The sequence below is a fragment of the Podarcis muralis genome, chromosome 5, assembly GCF_964188315.1.
Source record: "Podarcis muralis chromosome 5, rPodMur119.hap1.1, whole genome shotgun sequence".
Classification (NCBI taxonomy): domain Eukaryota; kingdom Metazoa; phylum Chordata; class Lepidosauria; order Squamata; family Lacertidae; genus Podarcis; species Podarcis muralis.
The window spans coordinates 96,761,886-96,779,123 of record NC_135659.1 but is presented as its reverse complement, the minus strand read 5'-3'; positions in this window follow the sequence as shown (position 1 = coordinate 96,779,123).

The following is a 17,238-nucleotide window of genomic DNA, read 5'->3' as shown; positions in this document are numbered from 1 at the left end:
TCTCTCGTGTCCCCTTCCTATTGAAGAAAGGACAGAAGAAACCCTAAAGGGGGGGAAGAACCTCATGAAATTGTGGGAGACACAGATTCAAAGTTCTCACCAGCCTAAAATCAGCCTTCCCCCATAGCTCAGGGCTAGAGCATCTGTTTTTCATGCAGAAGGTCCCAGGCACAATCCTTGGTCTGTTTTCCAGGCTAAACATACATAGCTCCTTCAAGCATGAGTCAGATCTTCGGACCATTTAGTGCAGCAGCATCTACACTGAGTAGCAGCACCTCTGAAAGGCTTCAGGCAGGGCTGTTCCTACCTCGAGAAGCCAAGAATTGAGGTTGGGACCTTCTGCATGCAAATCAGGTGCTCTCACGCTAAGCTACAACCCTTCCCTCCCCAAATTCCAGCATGGCTTGCCTAGTAAGGGTCCTGTTTTGCCTTGGAACATGTCACTCCAGTGTTTCCCAAACCTGGGTATCCAGCTGTTGTTGGACTATGACTCCCGTCATCCCTAGCTAGAAGGACCTGTGGTCAAGGTTGATGGGAGTTGTAGTCCAACAACAGCTGGAGACCCAAATTTGAGGAACACTGTGGTACACCAAATGCTTTTGAATTATGGTGCTGGAGGAGACTCTTGAGAGTCCCATGGACTGCAAGAAGATCAAACCTCTCCATTCTGAAAGAAATCAGCCCTGAGTGCTCACTGGAAGGACAGATCCTGAAGCTGAGGCTCCAGTACTTTGGCCACCTCATGAGAAGAGAAGACTCCCTGGAAAAGACCCTGATGTTGGGAAAGATGGAGGGCACAAGGAGAAGGAGGCGACAGAGGACAAGATGGTTGGACAGTGTTCTCAAAGCTACCAGCATGAGTTTGACCAAACTGCAGGAGGCAGTGGAAGACAGGAGTGCCTGGCGTGCTCTGGTCCATGGGGTCACGAAGAGTTGGACACGACTAAATGACTAAACAACAACGTGGTACACCAAACTCCCCCAACCTAATGCCCTCCAGATGTTTTGACCAACAACTCCATCAGTTCTAGCCAGTGTGGTCAAGGTTGATGGGAGATGTGGTCCAAAACACCTGAAGAACAGCAGGCTGGGGCAAGCCACCCTACCCACCTCAAAGGCGATGAGTTTTTAGCTCCAGTTCCCTCGAAGTTCTGATGCCAACTCCCCCCCCCCCCCTTTTAAGTTTTGCACCAGCTGGAAAAAAAATTTCAGCTGTCACCATAGTAACTGTTTGTTGTTTGCCTGCTGTTGTCTCTGAATTGGAAGGTTACCAGAGGAGAAGGATGAATCTTCTCCCCATTAGGGGAATGACCTTGAGATGGAGGCTTCGGTGAGCCATCGAAGATGTGGATAAAAAATAACTCCCACTGGAAACTCTCAGAGATGTAACCATAACTACTGGCCTGAAGCCAGTGCTCTAGAACCACAGTTTTCTGTTGAGTGGAGAGCCTCCCCTACCCCAGAAGGAGCAGGTGTGGTAGGAAAGGTGCAGCTCCCCCTTTAGATCACTACATGGAAGAAATTTAGCACATGCTTTTGCTGGGCAAGGCAGCAAGGGAATGGTACTCTTCCCGCTCCCCATCCCATATTTGTGCAGGTAGGGGCACAGCTAGGCCACCAGCCAAAGCTGATGGAAGGTACTCTGCACCACCGAGGCCACCTGAACCTCAAGTGTCAGCAATGGCTCCAGAAATACCCCCAAGCTGTGTACCCACTCCTTCAGAGGGTGTGTAACCACTGTCAACATGCAGAGGGCCAGGAGGCCAGCTGGCTAGCCCCAGCTGGGCTGTTTCCTTCCAGCCGTCCCCCTGCGTGGACCATCGGCCTCTGCTCCAACGTAAATCAGCGACCCGGGCTTCTAAGCCAGGGCACACTATCAGCAGATAGAACTGCGCACACAGTATAGGCGTGAGGCTTGTGGAAGCATGCTACAACTACAGATTTATTAATCATAAATCAGGACAAAGAAACATGTCGTCTCTCTCTCTCGTCGTCTCAGAGAGAACAGGAAAAAGCAAAAGCTATACACAACGGAAGTTCCCAGCAAGCTGTGCTGGAATGTAAACAGACATGTGACACACAGTAATTCCACACGTCTGCTCCTTAAGGTGGAATGCAAATGTCAACATCCTCCCCCTTTCCATGTAACCTGTGGCGCAGTATTTCAACCCAACTGCAACCGCTGTACATACACCTGAAGTTGTTCTCTGTTAACAACCTTAGACAACAGATCTGCAGGAATCTCGTTTCCTGGCATGTAGGACACCTGAATGAGTCCTTTCTGGATACAACCCCTTGCACAATGTAACGTTGTCTGCAAGTACTTGGTTCTTTGCTTGCAACTCTCTGAAGCAAGCAAAGCCACACAGGACCTGTTGTCTTGATAAAACTGTATAGGACATTTCACAGTAACCCTGACGTCCTTAAACAGTTGCAGCAACCATTCACAATCCATAAGTGAATATGACAGTGCAAGAGCAGGCCACCTGCCAGCCAGCCAGTCTAGAGAACCACCCACTAACAGTGCCTCAGACTTATCTGGATTGGGCCTCAGTTTGTTGGCTCTCATCCAGTCCATTACCGAAGCAAGACACTGGCCCAACACTTCCACTGCCACACCTGCAGAAGTAGAACTGTGTGTCATCAGCAAATGGCTGACAATGTACTCCAAAGCTCTGGATGACCCCACTCAGTGGTTTCATGTAGATGTTAAACAGCCTGGGGGATAAAATTGAACCCCAAGGAACCCCACATTGAAGGCTCCATAGGGCCAAAGAGCACTCCCCAAGCATCAACCTCTGGAAGCAACCATCCAAGTAAGACCAGAACCACTGCAAAGCAGTGCCCCCCACCCCACCCCCCAGTTCATGACTAAGTCAGGCAATTGGCAAGTGCTGCCTTCTGTCAAATTTTACCCAGGAGAGATCAGGATCTAGCCCACTGTCTTAGGCAGACCTGCTAAAAGGCAGCTCTCTATTCCTATGTAGGAAAGACCATTTATGTCTGGGTTAGAAAATTCTTCTTTTTCCCAACTAATCAGGAAAAACGGCAGTAGCCTGACCTGCTCTTATGACCTGGACAGCAACTGGATCTGCAGAAACCAGCAAATTAAGTTTTTCACAGTGTGGGGTTAAGTACGAGCGCCCAGCCATGCCTGCAAATGGAACTGCTGTTAAAGTTGCAGGAACAAGGCCTGCTTAAATCAGCTGGCAACCCTTAATCTTAAGAATGTTTGGTGCTAGACTTGGCTGCCCAACTCACAGTATTCTGTAGTCTCACAGTACTCTGAATACTGGTGAACATTATAGTACGTATTCCCAATGCAGGATGGATTTTGATGAGTAAGAGAGGATATATTATTAAGTAATTATTGTTCCTCTTTCTCACTTGTGTGAGAATGCAAATACATATTTCAGCAGAATTAAAAATCACCATCCATGCACAGCTTATCTCTAGAAGCTATTAGGACAACGTTTGCATAACCTTCTAGAACAATTATATCCAATGATCTTTTAGGCAGACTGAGAATATAGTCTTCCTTTTTATGTTTCCCTCTTTATAAAGAAATCACTCTCAGGTTCATAAGTAAAGAAGAAGAAGAAGAAGAAGAAGAAGAAGAAGAAGAAGAAGAAGAAGAAGAAGAAGAGGAGGAGGAGGAGGAGTAGTAGTAGTAGTAGTTTGGATTTGATATCCCGCCTTTCACTCCCTTTAAGGAGTCTCAAAGCGGCTAACATTCTCCTTTCCCTTCCTCCCCCACAACAAACACTCTGTGAGGTGAGTGGGGCTGAGAGACTTCAGAGAAGTGTGACTGGCCCAAGGTCACCCAGCAGCTGCATGTGGAGGAGCGGGGAATCGAACCCGGTTCCCCAGACTACGAGACTACCGCTCTTAAACACTACACCACACTGGCTCTCAAGACGAAAAATACAAGTATTACTCACATCACAAGTCTTGCCAGGATTCAACAAGTACAGTGATGAAAATCAGGCAGGCAATAATCCTTAAATGTTGCAAGTATACATAGTCCAGTTCAAAATGGAGGTTGTTCTCTGGAGGAGAGCAAGGAGGCAGGTAGGAGAATAGTGTGTAGTGACAGAAGGAAATAGAGATTAACCTTCTATTGTTTTCCTTCCCACCACAAAAGTTTAGACTAGAGGATGTGGCATCATGGAGCCCCATGTCTGTGACTATCTAGCAACCATGCATTTGTGATTTTGGCTACAGATCCTCCTACACGCAATACGTTTGGGGACATCCACTAGGTGGAAACACAAGTTGGCTGTGATTCCCTGGAATGTATCCATGGCGTTTTGAGAATGGTGACTCCCTTTCACCCTTTGACTATGGTAATTGCCTAGCCTTCTCAGGCTGCTGTTCAAATGTGATACAGTCTGTTAGTGTCTAAAGCATCCTGCTAATAGATCAAATTTCACCCTCCTTGAATTACATACATACACAATCATTTCCATGACCCAATGCTCTTGGTTCACTGCCCATCAATGTTGCCTCCTGGCAGGCTGAAATTCATACTGGGGCCGTCACACCGTTGCAGAAATCTTAGTCAATTTATCATACGAGTTTCAGTTGATTCGCCAAACGAATCAAAGCTGAACAGGAATAAAAGCAGCTATTCTGAAGGGTGGAAATAACAAAAGGCATATCATTCTAGGGCCTTTGTGTGACACATGCATGCATCACAGCAAGCAGCCTCTTGGAATGGGAAGGACCATTGTGTAATGTTGCATCTTCATGCACACAGCACCATGGTCAATCCTCAATATCTCCAGTTAGAAAAGATATCTCTCTGCTGGAGACCATGAAGAGCATCTCCCCATCAGAAGATAATGTGGTGGCAAAACCTTCCATCCAGCTTCTCACAAGTTCTCTTCTCCTGCAACATTCTGCTTTTCTCCCTCATTCTCAGGGTCTTCTGAATTTCTTTTGAATTTGCTGTGTGCAGGGTTGAGTTCACCTTAACATTACAAGGTGGCCAAGTGTAGTGGTGTGTGTGTGTGTTTTCCTTTCCATGAAACATTTTCCCAGCACTCTGCAGCCTCCCCAGGTGCCCACACTTCCTGAGCTGAATAGACGTCATAGGAGGAATTGCCTCGTGACATCTTCCTCTGGGCTTTAACCAAAGCACAAGAACCAGTGGAGATGAATTATAGAATGAAGGCAAGCCTGGCCCATGACAACATGGGGTTTTCACAGGAAGAGCAGGCACCCAGGAAGGCTGTAGAATGCAGACCACCAGGGAGATGATTTGCAGAGTGAAAGAAAGTGCAGCCCGTGACATCATGGCACCTGGGAAGGCTGCAGAATGCAGACAACCAGGGAGAAGATCTGTAGAACAAAGGGGAAAAAACCCTCACAAAACTCTCAGCCATCTCAGAAGTTAAAGTCAGCACACAAACACAAAGAACAGCCCACCCGTGACAATTTCACCAAAATAATTGCTTCCCTTTGACAATTTTTAAATGTGTTCTCTTTTTTCATCAACTGTTGGAGTTGAAAAGAAGGTGAAGGAAATGTTCGGCACAGCACTAGAGTCCTGGGCTAGTTGGACCAAAAGAATTGCATATGGAAGACAGATTCCCTCGGGGGAAGAGGAGGAAGTGGAAGACCTCTCCTAGTCCTAAGACAGATCCATGGCGATGTTTTTTGTAAAGGTAAAGGTACCCCTGACCATTAGGTCCAGTCGTGACCGACTCTGGGGTTGCGGCGCTCATATCGCTTTACTGGCCAAGAGAGCCGGCGTACAGCTTCCAGGTCATATGGCCAGCATGACTAAGCCGCTTCTGGCAAACCAGAGCAGCGCACGGAAACACCGTTTACCTTCCCGCCAAAGTGGTACCTATTTATCTACTTGAACTTGGACGTGCTTTCGAACTGCTAGGTTGGCAGGAGCAGGGACCGAGCAACAGGAGCTCACCCCATCACAGAGACTCAAACCGCCGACCTTCTGATCGGCAAGTCCTAGGCTCTGTGGTTTAACCCACAGCGCCACCCGCGTCCCTATGTTTTTTGTAGGTACCTATATTATAGTTAATTGGTTATTTTACTTCTTCTTTTTTAAGTACTCTGCTGTCCAAATAATCAAGAGCACCTTTTGAATCGACCAAAAGGGTCAATTAGTCTAGCTGATTAATTGATTAAACTTTGCAGACTGCACTCTAACACTCCTTCTCAATAACGAAATAAAACCCTGCCTCGTTATTGCTGAGCCAGTTGAGAACCGAGACTTTGTGCAGAATTGGATTTGAGCCTCGTTAATCTATAAAGCAACCCCCCTCGTTTATTCCTCTTCACGCTTCTGCGGCGGCGGCATTTGTCTTCCCCCGGAGCTCGCTCGGCGCACTGTGTTATATGTCCCGGCGCTTGCAGCTGGGCAGCGATGACGCATGGGGTGAATAGGAGGGAAGGCTAAGTAGCTCGCTTGGGCTCTTGTGGGGCAACCTCATCCCCATGGAGATGGCTTGAGGGCACGAAGGGGCCTGCGTAGGCCAGGCCTTTTGCAAAGAGTGAGCTTTACAGGCAGTGAGTCACGGGAAAGGCTGGGAATAGAAGCAGGAGACCAGCTTCCCAACCAGGGCCACACATGATTCATTCCTAGCCTCGTCCTTGGACAATTTATCTCTCTAGCTTGCCAGCAAAGGATGGCCCTTTTCAAAGCAAAGGATTTCTGAAACTGCCTGCAATCCTATGCACAGTTACAAGGGAGTATGTCCCACTGAGTTCGGTGGGGCTTACTTGTGAGTAGACATGTACAGGATTGCAGGGCGAGAGTCTTCAGGATGCAGGAAGCTGTCTTGCACCGAACCAGACTGCTGGTGCATTTAGCTCAGTGTTGTCTACACTGACAGACAGCTGCTCTCCAGCAGGGAGCCTTGAATGCTTCTCATATCCTGGCACGTCGCAAAAGGTTGCACTAGAATGCCGCTGCCTGGCATTTGGTATCCAATGTGGAAGGGATGCATGTGTTGAAAGCGAGGGAGGATTGAATTATGTTCAAGTTACTGGGAACCAGGCAGAGGGCCTACCTGCCCTGTGGAATAGGTTATTGTATTTTAGTGTTTTGTTGGAAGCCGCCTGGAGTGGCTGGGGAAACCACTTTCACTGCGCAGCGATCCCTCTTGCTGTTCTGGCTTCTGAGATTCAGAATATTTTTTTTCTTGTTTTCCTCCTCCAAAAACTAAGTGTGTCTTGTGGTCTGGTACATCTTATAGAGTGAAAAATACAGTATGTTCAAGTTACAGGGAACCAGGCAGAGGGCCTTCTCGGTAGTGGCACCCGCCCTGTGGAACACCCTCCCACCAGATGTCAAAGAGAAAAATAACTACCAAACTTTTAGAATACATCTGAAGGCAGCCCTGTTTGGGGAAGCTTTTAATGTTTAATAGGTTGTTGTATTTTAGGGTTTTGTTGGAAGCCACCCGGAGTGGCTGAGGAAACCCAGCCAGATGGGCGGGGTATAAATAATATATTATTATTATTATGATTTGTATTATTATTATTATTATTATTATTATTATTATTATTATTATGCAAAACCTCTCACACATTGCAAGCACCTGCAGCCTGGTGTGATATACATTCCAGGAACAGTTCAGCCAGCTCCTCCACAGCTGGTATGAAATAGGGCTTCATATCCCATGCCAGAGGTCGCAGGAGGGGGGCACTTACTTAAAAGAAATCCCTGTGCTGCACATGCAACCCTGGTTCATTTCAGTCATGCAAGCAGTGGAGGCTTGCCATCGGGGCAAATGGGGCACTGCCCCACTGGATAGCTCAGTCAGTAGAGCGTGAGACTCTTGATCTCATGTTCGGGAGTTCGAGCCCCACATTGGGCAAAAGATTCCTGCATTGCAGGCGGCTGGACTAGATGATCCTCGTGGTTTCTGCCAACTAGGCTATTCTATGATTCTATGATCTGCCCTCCCTCAGCCCCGACCATCCTGCCTCCAAGGCCTAACCCCTCCTGTCACCTTCCTCCTTAAATAACACCTTGTCAAACTCTGCAGGAAAGAGGATGGGGACAAAACCAGAATTGGGTGGCTCAGAGGGACGCGGGTGGCGCTGTGGGTAAAAGCCTCAGCGCCTAGGACTTGCCGATCGAAAGGTCGGCGGTTCGAATCCCCGTGGCGGGGTGCGCTCCCGTTGCTCGGTCCCAGCGCCTGCCAACCTAGCAGTTTGAAAGCACCTTCGGGTGCAAGTAGATAAATAGGGACCGCTTACTGGCGGGAAGGTAAACGGCGTTTCCGTGTGCTGCGCTGGCTCGCCAGATGCAGCTTTGTCACGCTGGCCACGTGACCCGGAAGTGTCTCCGGACAGCGCTGGCCCCCGGCCTCTAGAGTGAGATGGGCGCACAACCCTAGAGTCTGTCAAGACTGGCCCGTACGGGCAGGGGTACCTTTACCTTTACCTTTTCCTGCCATTGGCTCTCTGGTGCCACCTACTGTTTGTCTCCCTGCCTTCTGCCCAACAAGCTGGGGAACTTGCTGGGGAAACAGCATACAGACCCTTTGCATTGACCACCTAAGAGGGCAAGGGGCTAGACGAAAATTCTTAGGTGATGTGCATCTCAGTGACCTGAAATGCAGTGAGGTCATTTCCCCAAGCCACTGCATTTCAACTTGTAGCTTTGCATAGCTGTACAGACCACCGGGGGGCGGGATATCTTCGCCCCATGCTCATCACCTGATTTGCTTCCCTGTGCTGAACTCTTAGTTCAGTGAAGCAGCCATCTGCGCATGTGCTCTTAGTTGTGCATGCATGGCAGCTGTCTGGACTGTGCGCACCTGAGCTTGTTTAGGGAAGTTTTTAATGTGTGACATTTTAATGTATTTTTAATATTTGTTGGAATATTCCCCAGAGTGGCTGGGGAAACCCAGCCAGATGGGCAGGGTACAAATAAATGATGATGATTAAGATGATGATGATGTTTTCAAATTGGGTGGAAGCTGGTTTGAGGGGAAATGTATCAAATAGGAGCAGGGCTTTTCCCCCAGTTCCAGCACCTTTCAGGTGGGTTCCACCCCTTCTCAGGTGGGCGCCATCGCCATTCTAAGAGAACAAGGGAGGCATTCATGGTGAATTCCAGCCCCTCTTTTTCTAGAAAAAATAGCACTGAATAGCAGCATTTCTCAAGAACATACAGGATATGTATTAATTGCTGCTAATGTCATGTGCACTTCCTTGTGAAATAAAAAATTAAGGATATATATATATATATGGACGCGGGTGGCGCTGTGGGTAAAACCTCAGTGCCTAGGACCTGCCAATCGCATGGTCGGCGGTTTGAATCCCCGCGGCGGGGTGCGCTCCCGTCGTTCGGTCCCAGCGCCTGCCAACCTAGCAGTTCGAAAGCACACCCGGGTGCAAGTAGATAAATAGGGACCGCTTACTAGCAGGAAGGTAAACGGCGTTCCGTGTGCTGCGCTGGCTCGCCAGATGCAGCTTGTCACGCTGGCCACGTGACCCGGAAGTGTCTGCGGACAGCGCTGGCTCCCGGCCTCTTGAGTGAGATGAGCACACAACCCTAGAGTCTGTCAAGAGTGGCCCGTACGGGCAGGGGTACCTTTACCTTTACCTTTACCTTTACCTTTACCATATATATATATATATATATATATATATATATATATATATATATATATAATGTTCATGGATGTGCCAGGCAAACACGTACATAAATGTATGGGCCACATGTCTGAGGAAGCACAGGAGGGCAGCCCTGGAGCCATTTTGGCTCCCAAACTGACCAAATGTTTTCTCTGCAAGGTCAAAGGAAAATGGAAAAGCCTCCCCATTGTCTTTTTATTCACAAATCCTGTCTTAAGGGTATATCTGTGTATGAATAGGGTGAGCCTGTGACCTGGCTCAGAAACTAAGTATTTGTCACTACAAAAGACTGGCCAGGCTCCCCAGGGTATCCAGTCAAGTAAGCATTAACAGGTAACCTGCCAGACAGGAGATAAACAACGACAGGTGATAAACAACGCACTCAGATTTCTGTTGTAGACCACCTTTTCTGTGATGTAGGTATGATGTATCTGGGGGTGGCCTTGGACTCCAGGGCGGGCAATTTAAAATGTCTATATAAGGGCGGGCGCACCTGGGTTCTGGGTCCTCCTCCTTTTCTGCGTGTGAGGGGAGCACCCTGTTGCAACAGATCAATAAAGATCAGGCTTACGAGCTGCTTTGCTTCTCAATATTCTCTGGTTGGCCTCTGTTATTTTCTCCTACCGATGGAGAACCTACAAAGGACTCTGTAAGGGCTCTTGTGTCCCCCATAAGGGAATAAGGGCAGATTTGTGTTTATTACACTTGGCTTCAGACACCAGTCGTGGGAGTGTGCCGGAGCCAGAGTAAATGGTCTTGTGTACATAGCCTTAATTTGCACGTCCTAAGAACATACGAAGAGTCTTGTTGGATGTGGCCAGTGGTCTATCTCGTCCAGCACCCTGTTCTCACAGTGGCCAGTCAGATGCCCGTGGGCGCCCGTGTGCTCACAAACAAGGCCTGAGCCCAATAGCACCCTCTCCCCTCCTGTGGTTTCCAGCAGCTGGTGTTCAGAAGCATTGCCAGCTGTGGAGGCGGTGCATGTCCTGGCTGTTCCAGGTTAAGAAGGGCCCGCTGGGTGCCTCCAAATCTTGGCACCGAGAATACTCCTTCCCACCAAGCCACAAACACCCCATCACCACACAGGAACACTTCGTTCATTTCGAGTGGGTAAAGAACAGATCGTCCAAGGTCACGGTCACATTTTTTTATTATTTTTCATCACGGAGAAGGAGAACAAGGGGAGAAAGAACAAACCCAGTTGCTGGGCACGCCAAATGCTTTATTGATCCTTGAAAACTCGAGGGCAAAATATACCCAAAGCAACCAGTACACAAAAGAACGGCACAAGAGACAAGGAGAGGGGTTTGGCAGGGCCAGTGCTGAGCCAAAGAGGGCATCGTCCAGAATCTCATCACACCACGCATGCAGCGAGAGCTCATTTCCCCCATTCAACCCGTCTCAGAGCTTCCCTGCAAAAAATTGAGTTTATTTTTACCCAGGGTTAAAAGTTGTTTCAGCATTCCCGGTAATGTATGCTGTCGGGAGCAGGCAGGGCATGGTGGGAGGGCTGGAATATTGAAGTGGGGAAAGGCAAAATGATTACTAATTTTGTTGTCTTAGAACGAATCAGCAATAATTAGACATTAGGGCTTTTGTGAGGTCCTCACTGTGGCTGAATTTCAAATGTGAAACCGGAAGCCCTTTGAAATGTGAATCCTGTCGTTTTGTTGAACGCATGAGGTTTACGTGAAACTTTGTTGTATGTCAAAGTAGACTTTAGGTTTCCCAGCTGTGCTAGCCTAAGAAAAAACTAACCTGCCCTGGGGTATAATGATGGGCTTATGCTGAGAGATGGCTTTTTAAAAGGATTAGGCAAATTTAGCTGTGAAGAGGGGGAGGTTTGTTAACAGTGAGAAAAGAAGTATCCATGTTACAGGTGATTTGCCTCTAAATACCAGGTCCTGGGGGGTGAGCAAACAGGGGAGGCAGCGCCCAAATATACAGAGTTTCTCCCCCTCTAAGAAGCAGTCAGGTTTAGCTGCCAGGCGCAAAGGGCAAGATGCACATTCAGAATCTCAACACTGACAATGGGGCAACATCCTGCACCACACCTGAGGACAACAGCCTAGCTTAAGGGATGCAGGACCACACACAGCTCTGCTCTCCAAAATGACACGTTCGCCGCTCCCCATCCTTCCACATCTGTGGCCTGAGGTGACCGGCTCACTCTCGCTAGGGGTAGGACCAGCCTTAGGGGTTGTCAGTCTTCCCGGTTCAAAGAGGATGGATGATTTAAAGGAGAACAGCTGGCCGTTGCCTGGAGCCAAGAGGCTGTGCAAAGAGCTGAGAAGAAAGGAAGGATGTGCCTGGTTTGCAGAAGGCCAAACATTACCCAGTTGGCAAAGGAGAGGGAACCTGGGAGGTAGGTTGACTGAAGCTGTGATTATTAGGTAAGTGGAGGTTATTTGAAGGGTAATGGATTTTACCTGCTTGGGTGGAGGTCACAGGTGTCATGGAGCAATGAACTGGAAGGTGGGAACACCGTAAAACAGCTGGAACGTTGTTGGATCAGTGGCTGTTGAGTAGCTGGTCTTGACGGACAGCAGTCACCTGGGCTCCTCATTCCAGCTGGGATTCCTGCGCCAAACCTTCCACGCTGTAGGTATGGTTAGTGAATCTGATAAGTTGATACTAGAGCTGGAGGCCATTTGGAGCTTTGGCTTGGGGTTGGCCTTTTAGTCCCCTTCTAACTTGACTGTTCTATCCTTCGCCTCGAACCTGAACTTGTGTGCAGCAGGTTAGAATTTCTATTCACCTGGATTTTACTATTCACCCCTATTATGGATGGTGTTGAATTTAGGGAAATGGTTTGGCTCAACAAGTCACTTCAAAATGATCAACGCTATTTAATTGTTTAAGGGTTGTTGTTCTTCACGACCATAAAATTAAACTCGAAAGCCAAATGTTCAACTCAGGCAATTTTCAGATTTGAACTCTGGTGAATTCTGAATTTGGGGGGCATTTGGGTCGGGAGAGGTACAAGTGTGCTTGGCTAAGACCCGCTCAGCTTTCACAATGTAACAGAACCTCAGACCATTGTCTGGGCATGCAATATCAACGGACATGGACATAGGATGCAAGTCGTTGCTTGATGCTACAGTCAAGAACTGAGGACATCCTCAGGCTTGCTAGACATTTCTCTTCCACCCAGAACTCTGGATCTGCAATAACTACACAGGAACATATGAAGCTGTCTGATCCCAAATCGGATCACTTGCCCATCTAGCTGTGCCCTGAGGAACCTGTGTGCACAACACACCTCTTTGCTTGCACTCGTTTGAGCCCATGTGTTAACACTGTGCATTTTCATGCACACCATTAAAAACCTTTGGTGCACCCCTGCAAGGGGGGGATATATCTAAAGCAGTGATGGCCAAACTTGGCCCTCCAGCTTTTCTGGGACTACAATTCCCACGATCCCTGGCCACTGGTCCTGTTAGCTAGGGATGATGGGAGTTTGGCCATCACTGATCTAAAGAGTGTTAAGGTTCCAAGTAGTTGAGTGGAAAGAAGTCATTTTTGTATCATTAATTGCTTGTGCATAAATGAAAAGGGTAAGGACATAATTTTTAATTGGGGGGAGGGGGAAACAGCTTGTTAGTATTGAAAATATACATGTTGTGGAGAAACACAAGAGTCTTTATCTATTATCATTAGCTGTGTTACTTTTATTGTTGTTAGCCGCTCTGAGCTCAGCTTTGGCTGGGGAGGGCAGGATATAAATAAAATTTTATTATTATTATTATTAATCCTTGATGTTTTGTTTTGTTGCTTAATTTTTTTGGGGGGTGTTATTGGGTTGTTGTTTTTATTTTGATTATATATATTGTGGTTTTTATGTTGATCCTTTCTGTGAACAACCTCCAGGTACAGGGCGGTATATAAATAATAATAATAATAATAATAATAATAATAATAATAATAATAATAATAATAATAATAATTTGTTGGAAGCCACCCAGAGTGGCTGGGGTGACCCAGTCAAATGGGCAGGGTATAAGAAATATTATTAATCAGACTGCATGCAAAGACCGCTTGTTAATGGCAGTTTACCAGGCAAAGAAGCGTACCTTTCATTGTTCCTGAGTGCGGGCAACCTAATACAGGCAGCCTGGGCTCTTGAATCATGCCTATCCCTCAGAGCCAAAGAAAGCAGACTGAACAGCACCTGCAAATACGATGGTGGAATATCAAAGCCCAAGCGGCTGCTGAGCCAACAAATTGCAGGTTACCTCGGGATCACTTCAACAATGGGGCAAAATTGTTATTTTGCTGCGCCTTATATTCCTCATGGCGAAGGGTCAGAGCCGCAATTTAGCTTGAATAGAAGCGAGCCGGATCTGAGGCTCTCCGGGCAATGCACCCCATTATGCCAGGTGAATAGACGTCCTAATTCAGGGGGCAGCCAATAGGTGGCTGTGGAATAACAATGGGGAAAGGCGGGGCCGAATGGGAAAGAGGAGATTGATGGCACTTCCCTTTGTTAGGAGGTTTTTATCTTGCGAAAAGCCCGCTTTGGCGCTGATGAGGGTGACCTCCACGCAAGTAAGAGATTCTGGCTCCTCCACTAAAACAGCACATTTCTCTTGCAAATAGGGAAGTCAGAGAGAGTGAAGTATTATTAGAGGTGTGAGCCCCTGACAGTCCTGGGTCACGTCTTGCCCTGATCCAGGGAGAGAGAGCTACTCTAGTGAAGCTTGCATAGGCAGATCTGCCACCCAAGACCCTTTGTAGGGGCTGGATAATATCTCAGTCGATGGGGGATGGAGAGGGACATCTGGCCATCGAGCCATAAGTGGCACTCAGGGTCTGGCACACAAGTAGAACTGGAACTGGCCCTGCTTCTCCGAACTAAGCGAAGGGAGGTTTACTCCAGGTTTCTAGTCTGATGCTTCAGTTGTGGGGTCTTGGGGGGTGGCATCTGTACCTTGGCTTGATGTGGAATGTGTGACCCCCTCAATTCTCCTTTGATTCACCATCCTCCATGCAGCTTTCTCCTCCAACTACTGCTGCTCCTCCTGGATTGCACCCTGCTTGTTGTTGTTAAGTCGTTTAGTCGTGTCCGCCTCTTCGTGACCCCCTGGACCAGAGCACGCCAGGCACTCCTGTCTTCCACTGCCTCCCGCAGTTTGGTCAAACTCATGCTGGTAGCTTCAAGAACACTGTCCAGCCATCTCATCCTCTGTCGTCCCCTTCTCCTTGTGCCCTCCATCTTTCCCAACATCAGGGTATTTTCCAGGAAGTCTTCTCTTCTCATGAGGTGACCAAAGTCTTGGAGCCTCAGCTTCAGGATCTGTCCTTCCAGTGAGCACTCAGGGCTGATTTCCTTCAGAATGGATAGGTTTGATCTTCTTGCAGTCCTTGGGGCCCTCAAGAGTCTCCCCCAGCACCATAATTCAAAAGCATCAATTCTTTGGTGATAAGCCTTCTTTATGGTCCAGCTCTCACTTCCATACATCACTACTGGGAAAACCATAGCTTGAACTATATGGACCTTTGTTGGCAAGGTGATGTCTCTGCTTTTGAAGATGCTGTCTAGGTTTGTCATTGCTTTTCTCCCAAGAAGCAGGCATCTTTTAATTTCGTGACTGCTGTCACCATCTGCAATGATCATGGAGCCCAAGAAAGTAAAATCTCTCACTGCCTCCATTTCTTCCCCTCCTATTTGCCAGGAGGTGATGGGACCAGTGGCCATGATCTTAGTTTGGTACCTGCTAAAAACATTTTCATTTAGACAAGCTAAGAAGTACGTTGATGCATGCTTTGAACTGTTTTTAGCTCATTGATTTTATCCCTTGAACGTTTAGCAAAGTTGTTCTTACTAAATGATTTTACCAATAACTTACTGGTTTTATTCTGCTTTGAGGGCTCTTGGGTTTGGTTGCTTTTCTGCAATCAAGCAGGGTATAAATTTTAAGAAATAAATAAGCTAAACCTGGAGGCTCTCTATGCAATCAGTGCAGCTCTCCTATATGGAGATCTTCAGGGCATGGGGAGTCTCCTGGTTTGGGGAGGAGAAATTGTTGGGCAGCAGGAATTGGAGGAGAGCGAAGGATGGGCAAGGAGAAACTGAAGGATGCAGAAAGGGTTCGCCATTCACATTAAGTTGAGGCAGAGGCGCCAGTTTCTTCAAAGGATTGAGGGGGGCCCTGTGGGATGTGAAACGCAAGAGCAGTCAAGTACAATATTCCTAGAGTGAACATGTTTACACACGGGGAGGAATGTTTGTCCAGCCAGCAGGTAAACTTCCTGTTTCCTTCTGGGCTGGGACAGACTTCCTCTGCATGTGACTAGAGGTGGGTGTGGCCTCACCTGTGCAGGTAACGACAAAAGCATAGGGCAGGGCAGCCATCTCTCTCTCTCTGACTACATTCATCGAAGAAGCAACATCTGCTTAGCCAAAGATGCTCTTTGAGGACAAAGGGACTGTCTTCTTATGAGATAGTTTCCAGATTTATGAAACTTTTCTAAGCTAAGTCTGCTTTCTGGGATCCGATTGTGAACAGAATGTGAGTAAACTCTTTTTATACTTTTATAGAAGACTATGTCGTGTCTTATCTTTTATGAGGGAATAAGGGGGAAATACCAGAACAGTTATTATAGAGGCTTTAGCGAGCCTGAGCTAACGCATCCGCTGCAAGTTTAAAAGGGGGAATGTTACTCTGCTAAATTGCGAACTTGTTTACACAAGTTGGAAAGGCCGTAATCAAACAATATATCCTCTCCTGCATCCCTGAACATTCCCACAGGTCCAACGTGAAGTCACACAACATCCTGATGCCACAAGGAGGCAAGGGGTGGAGCCAAAAGCCCTCTGAAAAAATACATTGGGGGGCCGAAACTTCCTCGGCTCCTAGGAGTTGGCGCCTATGAATCGAGGCAGGGCCAGCCCACCAATGGGGCAATGTGAGGCAGTTGCATCAGGGCAACCAGATCTGGACAGCTGGGAGGGTTGGCCTACAAGGAGCATGCCAGTCGCCTTCTCCTGCCCTTCTGCCACCGCCACGTGCCCACCCTCTGCAGCCAGCTCCTCTGTGGCCTCCTTCTGCCCCCCAGCAGGTGGGCAGGCATACAGCAGAGGAGAAGGAGGGTTGGTTGCAGAAGTGAAGGCGATACAGGCATGGCGTTTTCTGTTTTGACTATAGCAGCAAAATGTCCTGGGCTGGCCCTGGGCCAAGGTATGGACAGGCCCTAGGAGACTATTGGTGTTTCCTGCATTCCAGGAAAGCACTGTTTTGCTGCCTGTTGAAGACCTTTTAAGTGGATGTCTCTATCCCAGGCTGCACCTCTCCTGGATTTGAAATGCTTTTTTAGTTTCGAAATTGCATTTCGTTGTTTTTGCATATAAAACTGGGGTTTGTCAATTGTTAGAATTGTGAAGGGTTTTGTTTCGTTTCACCAATGTTCTTGTCGCAATGTTACATCCTTGATGGGAAGCAATTCATATATGGAATTAAATATATTATGTGTTTGGTATTTTAATTAAACCTTTTGAAGAGTACCCTGCTTTGTCCTGAGTACCTTGCGCTGAAAGGCAACTTAATCATTTGGCAAATAAAATGAAATGCCCAGGCTTTCTTTTTTTCTGTGGGGGTGGGATAGCAAAAGGGGCTG